A 12,513-nucleotide genomic window follows, 5' to 3' on the forward strand; every position below is an offset into this window, starting at 1 on the left:
ACACACTGAAAATGTGCTGTAAACGGATTTATCAACACAGTCTATTGCAATAGGCTTTAATACAGAAACATAAAATAGTGAAGTGAGCTATTCACCCATTGTTTGAAAAGTGGGGCTTGATGCAAGTTCCACATGCAGTGACAGGCACATAGACAGCATTATCTATTTACTAGGTCTGAGTGAATCTCAACAATTAAGCAGTTGATGGGCACTGCATTCCATTTTCTAAATTAATCTACATTAATATACATTTAAATGTAAATGTGGTCCCCTCCTTGTGTACATTCGATTTCTTGACAATCAGATTTGTAATAGTTTTCAATGGCCCACTCCCGGTAAATCAATCCATCCATTTTTCAAACCGTATGTCCTATGCAGGGACCCTGGGGGATGCTGGAGCCTATACCTGCGTTTTGGTCCTAGACATGAAAACACCCTGGACAGATAGCCAGTGCATCACAGGGATGCCATGGTAGCTTTTTCTTGCATTTCGTCCGTATGTCTTTCCTAAGCTGTCCTTTCTCGGTCAGGTCTGAAATATAGCAGGCTATAGAGGGAAACTTCTATACACAGCATCTATAATATCTGGGAAACCCAAAACTTTTCAGTTTGGTTTATTTAAAGCTGCAGTCTATAACTTTTGGCGCTCTAGCGGTTAATAAACAGAATGGCACGCATCTTGCAGAAGAACATTGCAGTCAGAGCAACTTCTCTCTGTTTATGTCTTTGACGAGTCATGCAGGTATTGGGCTACTCCACAGCGGTACGACCCGTACCAGGCTAAAATTGTCCGAATTTAAACACTTATTACACGTGTATCGTGGTGATTCAGAATAAGACAAAAACACGGTTTGGAAAATGGATTCATGATGTACTCGCTTATCATATACATTTTGTTAATTGTGAGCACAAAAAAGTTATGGACTGCGTGCCGTTCTGTTTATTACAGCCAATCTGAAACCCCACATAAACCACCTAAAAAAACACAATAGTTGGCACTTAGTGTACACTACATCTACAGGATTGGCTTAATCCTTCCTCAGGAAGGAAAATATGGATCCCACATTTTTATCAGTGAACTGCCCCTACCAGGAAGACAAAGGCTACGTTCACACTGCAGGCTGAAACGACCCAATTCCGATTTTTTTGCCCCTATGCGACCTGTATCTGATCTTTTCATGGCAGTCTGAACGACACAGATCCGATCTTTTCAAATGCGACCCAGGCCACTTGGGTATGTGGTCCCAAATCCGATACATATCCGATCTTTTGAAATGCGACTTCAGTCTGAACGGCCAGGTCGCATGTATCCGACCCGCACGTCATTGATACGCGAAAAACGTCATCATCATTCTGCGTTGAAGTAGTCGTCGGTTTGAAAACGGACTGCATATTCGTCGAGCTGAGGTAAATCTGCCGAACGGGTCGACCTCGACGAGCCCGTTAATTAAAAAAATAATAATAAAAGCCCACGGCCATTATACAGTATATACGTTATGTTAACTTATTTGTGCTGAATCTGATATTAGATAGGTCAGCGGCTGCTGTCTGGCTCTTGTGTAACGGTCGCTGCGCGCGCTCGTGTGTGTGTGTGTGTGTGTGTGAGAGAGAATCACAGTTAAAATTTAGCTACTTCCGCAAACAACAAGTGACGTCGTTGACCGTTGAGTACTCTTCTGCGCATGCGGGTCACTTCTGGGTCATTTCACGTTCACACAGGAGATCACAAAAGGTCGCATTTAATTGGAAATGTGAACGGCCTTGCAAAAAAATAGATTTTTTTCAAAAAATCGGAATTGAGCATTAAGCCCTGCAGTGTGAACGTAGCCCTAAACCCACAAGCCTACTTAGCAGAGTGAACATGGTGTTCTGGGCTTTTAGCAGGTTGATCTGTGTCTCATCCTACCTTATCAATGATCAATGTTTAGAAGAGATTCCAGAGTGAATGCAGTGTTGCTTCCTACACAAATAAATGCCTCTAATCAGACTTGCTTTCATCATGCCTGGTTGCCACAAGATTCCCATCTCTGATCTTGAAATACTGAGATGGGAGATGACCTGATTGACAGAACTTCCTATTTCTAATGCAGAATTGTTCCAAGTAGTTATGTAGCTTGTCCAAAACTGATACTTGTTAAAAAAAAAAAGAAGAAGATGTTTGATCATTGTCTCTGTGGCAAGAAGCATCAGGGTCTTTCTTCTCACCTTGAGGAACTTTTTGATGTCACCTACCTCCAGTCCACTTAGAAACAAAGTTATGTTTACAAAGCACTTTTGATGAAGAACTAATAACTGGATCTTGATGAAGTGTACCAGGTTATTGACATCATATATTTATAGTAGCAAAGTAGCTTTTTGCTGTAAATGAAAGCATCTTACATAAATGTTATGTGCTCCACAAACACCATTAAAGCAAAGAAAGGCAAAATTATCCACCTGAATTTTGGTATAAGAAGCCATTAAGGGCCGTTCACACCAAGGACGATAACTACAATAAAGATACTTAAGTATACTTGACTTATACTGACAGAAAAGTCTAAGTATATTTGCCCTATACTTGTTGATTGTGATATACTTAAAAGACAAAAACAAAAAAACAATAAAGATAAGGTTCTAAAATCATTCTAAAAATAAAAGAATAGCAGGGTCCACACAATAACTGTCATTATGACGGCACAGAGAAAAAAAATTGCCTATCGTTGGAATCACTTTCAGATATTTCCAGCTGATGAACAATAAAACAGTGACAGCCAACCAGAATCCACCAGACTTTAAAGAGCTCAAGTATTTAAATAGGCAGATGACATAACTACCATGTGCTTGTGATAAACAGGATATTATCATCTGCTGGTTTGGGCGCTAATATAGTTATCAATTTATAGTTATCTTATGTTCTTGATGTGAACAGGCCTTTATTCAGTCAGACAGAAATTTTTGTCTCAGTGGCTGGTTCTTGGCCAGAATAAACTGCAAACTGGACCAGACTCTATGTGGATAATCAAAAGCATACTGGACATGCACCATAACTCCTAACAGTGTTAGGACATGTGGAGTATGCAGGTCCCTCAAGATCTCTTACAATAGGTTTACATGCATTTCAAGGTAAAAAATAAATAAATAACACTTTTATTTTCTCTTAATATACATTGCAACATCACCTCTTTTAATACAGAGTCTGAAACTGTTCTATCAATGATTCAGTCTCTCTAAACCTGCTCTGCACTGATTGGTCAGATGACCCAGTCTGTTGTAATTGGTCTACAGCGTGTCCGAAACAAAACGGCCATTGCCATATCTGAACTTCAGTTCCGGATGCTTCCTCAGCACATGAACAGTAACAACGGCATCCTCATAATTTGGAAGTGCATGTAAAGTTGATTTCCTTTGCGGTTCAGAAAACAGCGTCTTCTCAGCATGTTGACAACACAAACCAAACTCTTCCAGGCCTCAGCTACAACAATAGTGTTTGAGGACCAAAGTAGACATTGTTCGCTGGCAGCCAGTGAAGACCATCGGATGGCATTATACAAATTTGTTAACCTACTTAGGTTTGCGGATGAAGTTAGACTGGAATTACTGATGACACATTTCAGTTTAGTGGGTTCTGAAATAAGGGACAGGGTGAGAAGCTTTAGCAATTAGTACATAAAAAAAAAACGTCTTTACTCTCTCTCAATGACCATACTTATCAGGTTCAGGCTAGTTTAATTTTGTCTGCCCACCTGTCAGGCTTTACTGTTGGATCTACGTATATCCATGGAACTGGGACAATGCTGAATGATGAACAGAGGGATTGAATTTATAATATTTATCTTTACTATATTCTGTTAAGTACAGTTGCGGTCTGTTCCAATACACTGTCTATGGTATGCAATAAAGGCAACATTTTCAAATGAGGCAAATTGTTGGAAGAAGGAAGCTATCTGTCTAACTGAAGAACAGGGCTTTGTACTGAGGGCAGAATATGTGGATAGTTTTAAATGGAAACTGACATTTGGCATGGCTGGAGGAGTCCCTTGTGGCCATTTTGCTGAGACAATGGTAACTGTCTTCTTTGGTTAAACTGCCCCATTGCTCAATGCTAACGCAGGGTGTAGGAGTCCAACACATCAGTATGCTAAGGCTTCACACAGCTCGGCAGCCCTGTGAATTAACGCTCAATCTGTCATCTGCAACCAGTGGAATATCCGGGAAGACTAATGCAGATGGATGGGAAAGAGATATTAGCTGAGGAAGTGATGTATTACCACAACACTGCTTATGTCTCTAAACTGCTTTATATTCGTAGCTGTTCCTATAGGTGAAACAAAATACAACCTTTCATGAACCATAAATGCATTTAGCAATAACATGCTGCCATGCTGTCGCCAAGACCAGATTTTAGTATAATGTAGGGTGGCGGTAGACAGCATTTTAAGTGCTGGTCAGACACAGATAACCTGTTAGAGAGACATGGTAGGGACTTTTAGCAAGACACTTTTAGCTTTTCACCCCATTTTCCTCAAACTGAGCTATCCTGCAATTAGCATATTATATGCTCCTTTGGATAAAACCTCTTCTAAACAAGCCAGTTATCAGTAGGCCTACCCTTATGAAAAAGAAGTATACTTCAAGTTCATTTTATGAAGTATACTTAAGTAATGTTCAAGTATATGTTTAAGTAGGCTATACATTATGTAGTAAGTATACTAATGTCAATATGTACTAGTAGTAAACTTGTAAGTGTACTATTTTAATACCACTTGGGACTAAATTGGCCCACTTTTAGTATATAAAAGTATATGTTTAAGTGTACTATAAGTGTAACAGTAGTAAACTTTAAGTGCACAACTAGTTCATAATTACGTTTCTCATTTGTACTGCTAGTGAACTTATGGGTATACTAGTAGTTTACTATTTTAATACTTGTAGCAACTTTGAAGTATACTCTCAGTAAACTACTAGGTTAGTAGTTTTATACTACAAGTTTTCTTCAAGTGAACTTAACATTATACTTATAGTTTACTATTTAATTTTTACACTTGCAGTAGGCCTATACTACTATGTTCAAATGTTATTTTTTATACTTGAAAAATACCTTTAACTGTACTTTAATTTTAAAAACATTTTATTAGCTTCATGCATTCTTTTTTATCAACACTTGAATGTTGGTAAGTTTCATAAAGAAAGGCAACATTTTAAACAAAAAAAGATGAGAAAATCAAATTTTTGTCAAAGACTACGTCTTGATCAGATTCAGAACGATGATCAAAACACAGATGGAGGAGATCGAGTCCAACAACCCCACAGCTTCGCAGTCGTTTTCTCTTCATGGGTTACGCTTCGTTTCATTTGGAAACATTAAGCAGTTTTGATTTACAAGCTGTTTAATGTTTGATGATCACATTATTTTACATTTGAGTGAGCAATCTTCTATCACTTGTTTCAGCTTCTTTTTCTCCTGTATTTTATTTTTATTTATAAATACAGCTTTTATTTTCCTGTACTAGAAGATGTGTCATAGCGCCCCCTAATGTATAACAGTCAAAACATGGATAGCTGGAAAATTCAGTCAATGGTGGGGAAAGAGTAAAGTAGAATTAAAGTAAATTTTTATGTGCACTACCAGTGGACTAGCCAACCCAAAAATTCAGATATGCAGATTTAGAAACATATCTGTTTTATATCAATATTTGAATCAATATTTTCAAACAATGTAAGTTTCATAAGACTGTAGGCCTACATGAAAAACTATGTAAAAAAAAGTATATTTAATAGGCTACTCGATCAAAAGAGTTAACACAACTACAAGCCAAGTATACTTTGAATAGTTAATTGTACTTTCAAAGAAACACTATGGAACTTTTCCTCTGCGGTCCCCCTACAGTTTGGAAGTGGAATTGTCCATTACCGCTGTCGTAAATCATTTAGCCTACCGTTGCACACATGCTCGCTGTTTATCCAGCACCGGCTTTGGAATGAACGATGCCCACAGACAAGGTAAAGTATGATGCATGATTTCATGAAAGTATGATGTATTGCGACATCAGAAACGAAGAAAAACAAAATAATGACTATTGTAACGCTTGCCGTAAAGCAAGTCAAATTTGTAGTTTTCTTATGTCTCATTAGAACTACAGAAACGCGACCCGATCTGGCAATCTTACATATGGCGCTTTTCCATTACCAGTACCAGCTCAACTCAACTCGACTCGCCTCGCCTCGTCTCGTCTCGGCTCGGCTCGCTTTTCGCTCCGTTTTCCATTGCAGATAGTACCTCCACAATAGTACCTGGTCGTCATAGCGATGCCGCAGGAAACTGCCGTGACTTAATCTTCTACGCGACACACACCCGCTACACACACACACAGGACAATGGAGGAAATGCTGTTTTTGGATGTTTTTGTTTTTGCTGTTTTTTATTCAGGATACTCCGTCTGGCGCGTGCAATGATGACGCAATGAATAGTGACGATTCTCTCTGACCAATCAGCAGTCTGCCGTGTTTTCACTCACATTTTAGTATCGCCTCAGCTCGCTCAGAACCTCGCCGGAGGTGGTACGAAAAAAAGTACCTGGAAGCGGAGGCATAAGTGCCTTTCACCCTGTTACGACTTGATGAACCACTGAAACGATTTTGGAAACATTATTTTAAGGTAAAAAATGTTACATAGTGTTGCTTTAAGTATATCTCGATCAAAAGATTGAGTACAAGTATAGACCAAATATACTTGGACTTTTCTCTCAGTATAAGTCAAGTACACTTAAGTGTAATTAAGTATATTTCTGAGAAGTACATAAAGTATATTTTTGAGAAGTATATAAAATGTAGACTGAAATTATGCTTTCTTCTTTTTAGTTGAAAAGATGTATACTAATAGAACACTTGAATAAACTTGTTTTTTGTAAGGGAATTATTATCGTTGTGCACAAGATCAGGTTCAGTTCCATGCTTATTTTATGTACTCTATAAGCTATTCCACCCGAAAGCTTGTTACTATATAAACTTGAACATGTTAGTTTATAAGACTGTGTATAATATTATGTTTTAAAAAAAAGTACAAGCCAAGAATACTTAGAATACTTAATTATACTTTTAAGTATATCACAATCAACAAGTATAGGGCAAATATACTTAGACTTTTCTGTCAGTATAAGTCAAGTATACTTAAGTGGAATTTGAAGTATATATAAGTACATAAAGTATATTTCTGAGAAGTAAATAAAAAGTAGACTGAAAGTATACTTTCTTATTTTTTAGTTTAAAATAAGTATACTAATAGCACACTTGAATAAATTTCTTTTTCGTAAGGGTACCCAGATTTTAAACGGAGAAAAACACAACAATGTGTTCAGTACAATATCAGTTATACATACAAGGCATATTTGTTAAATGAAAACTATGGAGGGAACAGAATTACATTTAAAATGGGCTTCTCGTGTAATTTGATTTGATTTGATTTGACTTCTGGTTTACGCACTGTCCATTTCCAGTTTCATCCGAATACAGAAACAAATAATTTTGAGATTGCTACAGATACAAATATTGGCTCTGCTGCACAACCCTACTCTATGGTATTTTGAATCTATCCAATATTGGCGGTTACTAGCATAAGCAGTTTGCATCAAATGCCTTCATCAAAAACTATGAACAAAATTATGGAAGGTAAAAGACTTACACATGCAAGGCAGGTTCACATGCAACAAGGATAAACATGGATTAGAGTTTGATTCAATGCAGAAGTGTCCTATCAGGCCATGTGCCCCTCGGGTTTTTTTGTTGTTTTTTTGCCAAGTGTTTTTTCAATGCAACTTCTGGTATAATATAAATATCAAGATCATTTCTGAACACTTGTATATCTAATTTGGTCTATTCTAGTCACATGGATCATTTTCTTCAAACTAAAAATAATTTACCCACCCTCACTTGAATGACTTTTACCTGTGTGGAATATAAGAGGGGTTATTATCAAAATGTCATGAATCCACCTTTGACATCAGTTTAAAAAAAATATGGGAGAGTTTTCTCCTTCCTTTTAAAATGGATAAATCAATATATTTAGCTATTCAAATGGGGAGAGTTTTCTCCTTCCTTTTAAAATGGATAAATCAATATATTTAGCTATTCATGATAACAGAGTTACATTTTATTTTCACATGTACGCCGTAACCCACCAGCTGAGAACCATTACATTCAGTTAGAAGTAACAAATGAGAAATACACGCTGATGCTGTTTTAAATGGAAAGTAATCACTGCCCTGAGCTTAAGCAAATTGTTTAGACTGGATTGATCAATAGTCTTTAAATTATTTGCCTGAATAATTGGATCACCTTGGTCTTCTTACTTCTTTACTTTTTTTTTTCATGAATTCTCAATGACAGTGTCCCCATAATAAGATATCACATTGATTTCACAGAAAGGGATGACTGACAGGAAGACGAACATGATGTGACAGATGTGATTGTTGAAGTTGATGGTGTGCTGATGTTATGAAAATCTGTTCTCTCAGTTGTATCTTACATCATACTCTTTGTTAGAAGATAACGTCATTTAGGAGAAAGTTGGGGTGGTGTAAAGGGCTGTACTGAGCAAAGTTGTTTGGTATAATAAATGGCTATTATCTTCTTATGCTTAAGAACAATAGCATAACGATATGCTTAAAAAAGAGACGTTTTTCCGTGTACAGACGACACCATTGTCATAACGATCCCCATTCACACGGATCCGCAAAAAAACTACTAATTCTGCAGCCAGGCCATTAGATGGCGATGAAACACTAGACTGAACACGTAATACACATGTGCATGATCATCTTCATCTTCAAAAACGTGCACTTTGAAACCCGTTTTCAAAAGTTTGCATTTTTAGGCACCCAAAACGCCGTTGTAGTGTAAATGAACGGCCGAAACGCATAAAAAGTTTTACGTTTTACATTTAACAGCCACTTAAGAATTGCCTTAAAGGCCAACTGAAGTGCCTTGAAACGCACAGCATTATTCAATGTGTTGACGTAATTTCCACTGAAACAGGAAGACAAGGCAGGACATATCGAACAGCTCCTCCCCTTTTTAAAATAGCCAATAGCGTTTTGTTTATATCACAGCTCGGCCAGAGCCGTTGAGCTCGGTAAAGCTGCAGTTTCTCCTAATATCTAACCATTTCTCCTCCATATTGCTTTAAAATAGAATTCAAATGTGTAGAATTCAAATGGGTCCAATATGTTTTCTGGTATGCGCCGACTAGCACATATGATCCGCTCTGTGCTCTCGTGTCTCTGGACCGGAGCAGACTGTGTGGCTGTGGTGGTTCACGTGACACTAACGAAAACCAGACTTCATTCGCCCTAATGAAAAGCATTTTCACTATCTGAATTGTTCCCTATCCCCTATATAGTGCGATAGAAATCAAATATAGTTAATGTGCGAACAAATTACCGGTTAGCCGCGGTTACAGCGTGTAGAGTGATGTCATCAAAATCATTGATCCATATTGTCGGAAGTAAGAGACTGTAAGTTTTGAATGTTTATATCTTCTAAATGCGAATTTTGTCATTGTTTTGGAGCACACTAGCTTATTCATAGATGCCACCTACGTCACTACAAATAGAACGCCGCCATATTTGCGACCGACTCGCCCGGTATGGCCGCCCAAACTGCCCATTTGAATGAGAGAGAGAGACAGAGATACCTGGAGAAAAATTATATTTTAAGGCTCCGATCCTTATTTGTTACCCCCAGTTCTCTTACGAGAGGTTCTCTCGTATTGCGTAAGTTTAGCTTACGCTACGGGTAAAGTCATCTTTTCTCGAGATATGAAGCAAAAAATTATCCTTAATTTTTATATCTTGTCAACGCAGTGCGGCAGCAAGCAGACCTAGAGCAGGCAATCTAGCGTGCTCATAGGCTGCTCTGCGGCAACTGCAGCAGCCTATCACTGAGCCCTTGGCGTGACGTCACGCCAAATGAGCGCGAGCAGCGCGCCTACGCGTCACGGCCCGAGGCAGGGCGTGGCAGAGGGTATAAATATGGGCTGAGAGGCTGCTTTCACTGATTTTTGTCTCTTCAGCGAAGCTCTAGGCATCGCTGATCTCTGAGGAAGCCGCCGTTGAAACCAGCGCCTTGCAAGCCGAGGATTCTGCCTGAGGAAGCCGGCCGCCTTCGCCGCCTTCAGCTATCCCTGCCTGCTTCGCTATCCGGCGAATATATCCTTTATTTGCTCTATGTGTGTGTGTTGTGTGCTCGCCCCGCGACACACTTTGCATCTAAAAGAGCGCGAGGCGTTGTTTCAAATGCCTCGCTCATCCTGTGGCTCGTGCAGAGCCACGCTCAGCGACGGAGACCGCCTTGTGATTGCGCTCTCTGCCTGGCCTTCTACCCGGGCGGCTGCGTACAGCGAGCCGGGTATGACAGCTGAGCGCTCGCCGGAGCCCCTCCCGCGAGCCTCGCTCTCTCCTTCTCCCCCGCACTTCACCGACGCGCAGCGGCCGGCCATTGCCCGCACTGCCGTCGCCTCAGGGGACGAAGCAGATGACGTCAGACCCCTCTGTCAAGCCGCGCAAACGGCGCCGCTCACAAGGGATGTCAGAAACGGACGGTCTCGGGCTATAGCTTCCTTTACGTTACAAGAAAGCCACCCCCCCGTCACTGGCTAAAGGAGAGTAGAGTGTTAGCGGACTAACCTCCATTCCTGACATATTTCTCAGTCCCCTCCTAAGCTCAGGCGACTGGAAATACATATATTGCAGTAACGAGCCTGTTTTTATGCACGCACGCCTGCAAACTAACGCTACGCAAAACATGACGACGCTCGCCCTTCCTGCGCTCTTCCCCTCTGTTCGAGCCGCGCAAACGCGCCGCTCACAAGGGATGTCAGAAGTAGGCGGTCACGGGCTGGCTTCCTTTACGTTATAAGAAAGCTACCCCGCGTCTCGGTCGTGCGCGTCACCTACCGGCCACCTCCATTTCTCAGTCCCCTCCTAAGCTACAGGCGACTAGAAATATCTATGTTGCAGTAAACGAGCCTGTTTTCATACACGCACGTCTGCAAACTAACGATGTCACAGCACATGATGACATCTTCCCGCTCTCTCTCCCTTTGTCCGAGCCGCGCAACCGCGCCGTTCTCAAAGGATATCAGAGCGGACGTCACGAGCACCGGCGAAAAGAGGAAGTCCCACCCAGGTCGGACTAAACTCCGTTCCTGACATATTTCTCAGTCCCCTCTAAAGTTCAGGCGGCTGGAAATACTAATACTGCAGTAAACGAGCCTGTTTAATACACGCGCGCCTGCAAACAAACGCCGAAACGAAACACGACGCTCTGTGATATGCTCGCGCTAACTGAGAGCTTATGTGTGCCCCTGTGGCTCAGTGGCAGAACACTAGGCTTCCGTGCTGGAGACCCGAGTTCGAATCCGACTCTGGCGGCAGATAAATATATTTTTTCTGCTGGCTTCTCCGAGCTCGCGGCAGCTTTCTTACATACAGAAAGTGAACCCGCATCTCGCACCCTCCCGCTCACAGGATGGTGCTTGAGTATTTATGAGCGTCTAAACATATGAGCCATCAAAGCATTCGCTCTATCAGTTTCCTATAACGCCAATGGTGTTATAAGTGTAGAATATGTGCCCACTCCCACGTGCTCACTGCTACACACAAACACGGTCTCCCCGGTAACGCTCACAGAGCGCACTCTCATAGCGGGCATGCGCCGCTCGAGTGCTAAGCGTAGAGAATGTGCCCACAATTCTGTGCCCACACCTACCCACTGCCCGCTCTGTTACACAGTTACACCGGGTTGCAGATCCTCCAAAGCTCACAAACATTCCGGCTCTGGCCGAAGGTGTCATAAGTGTAGAAAATGTGCTCACCACTACACACAAACACTATCCCCATGGTAACACGCTCAGAGCGCACTCTCATAAAGCGGACACACGCTCGAGTACCAAGTGTAGTAAATGTGCCCACAACCCTGTGCTCACAACTACCCGCTGCTTGCTCTGCCACTCAGTTACCTCGGGTTACAAAGCTCCCAAACACTGGCCGTGTTATAAGTGTAAACTCTGCGCCCGCTCACGAGCACGCGCACCCACTTTCAGACATGACAACCCCCACGCCGCTCTCGCGCCAGGGGTGTTTAGCAGCAAAACTCGCTCCATCCGTAGCAATCGAGCCATCATATGCTGTACAGCCAGTCAGCACTGTTTTCCAGCCCCCGTGTTCGAGCACTGGCGGCGCGTCGCCGCCCCATCCTCTCTGATACAGGTTCCCCATCCCGCTCAGCGCGGCGATCTGAACCCAGAGACCATTCGACCCCTAGCTATGCGTGCAAAAGCATGGGAAGCTATTCAGGGCGCGTCAGAATGGGTGCTGAATACTATATAACACGGCTATTCGCTTCAATTCGCTCGTCGCCCCCCGCGCTTTCTAGCGCAGACGGAGACAAAAGTGACTTTAGAAGCAGCGCACCTGCTTCAAGCAGAAATAGCGAAGCTGCTGCGCAATGGGGCTATAGAACAGGTTTATCCTTCTCTGA

Source organism: Leuciscus leuciscus (genome assembly GCF_965113295.1).
Source record: "Leuciscus leuciscus genome assembly, chromosome: 19".
NCBI classification, from domain to species: Eukaryota; Metazoa; Chordata; class Actinopteri; order Cypriniformes; family Leuciscidae; genus Leuciscus; species Leuciscus leuciscus.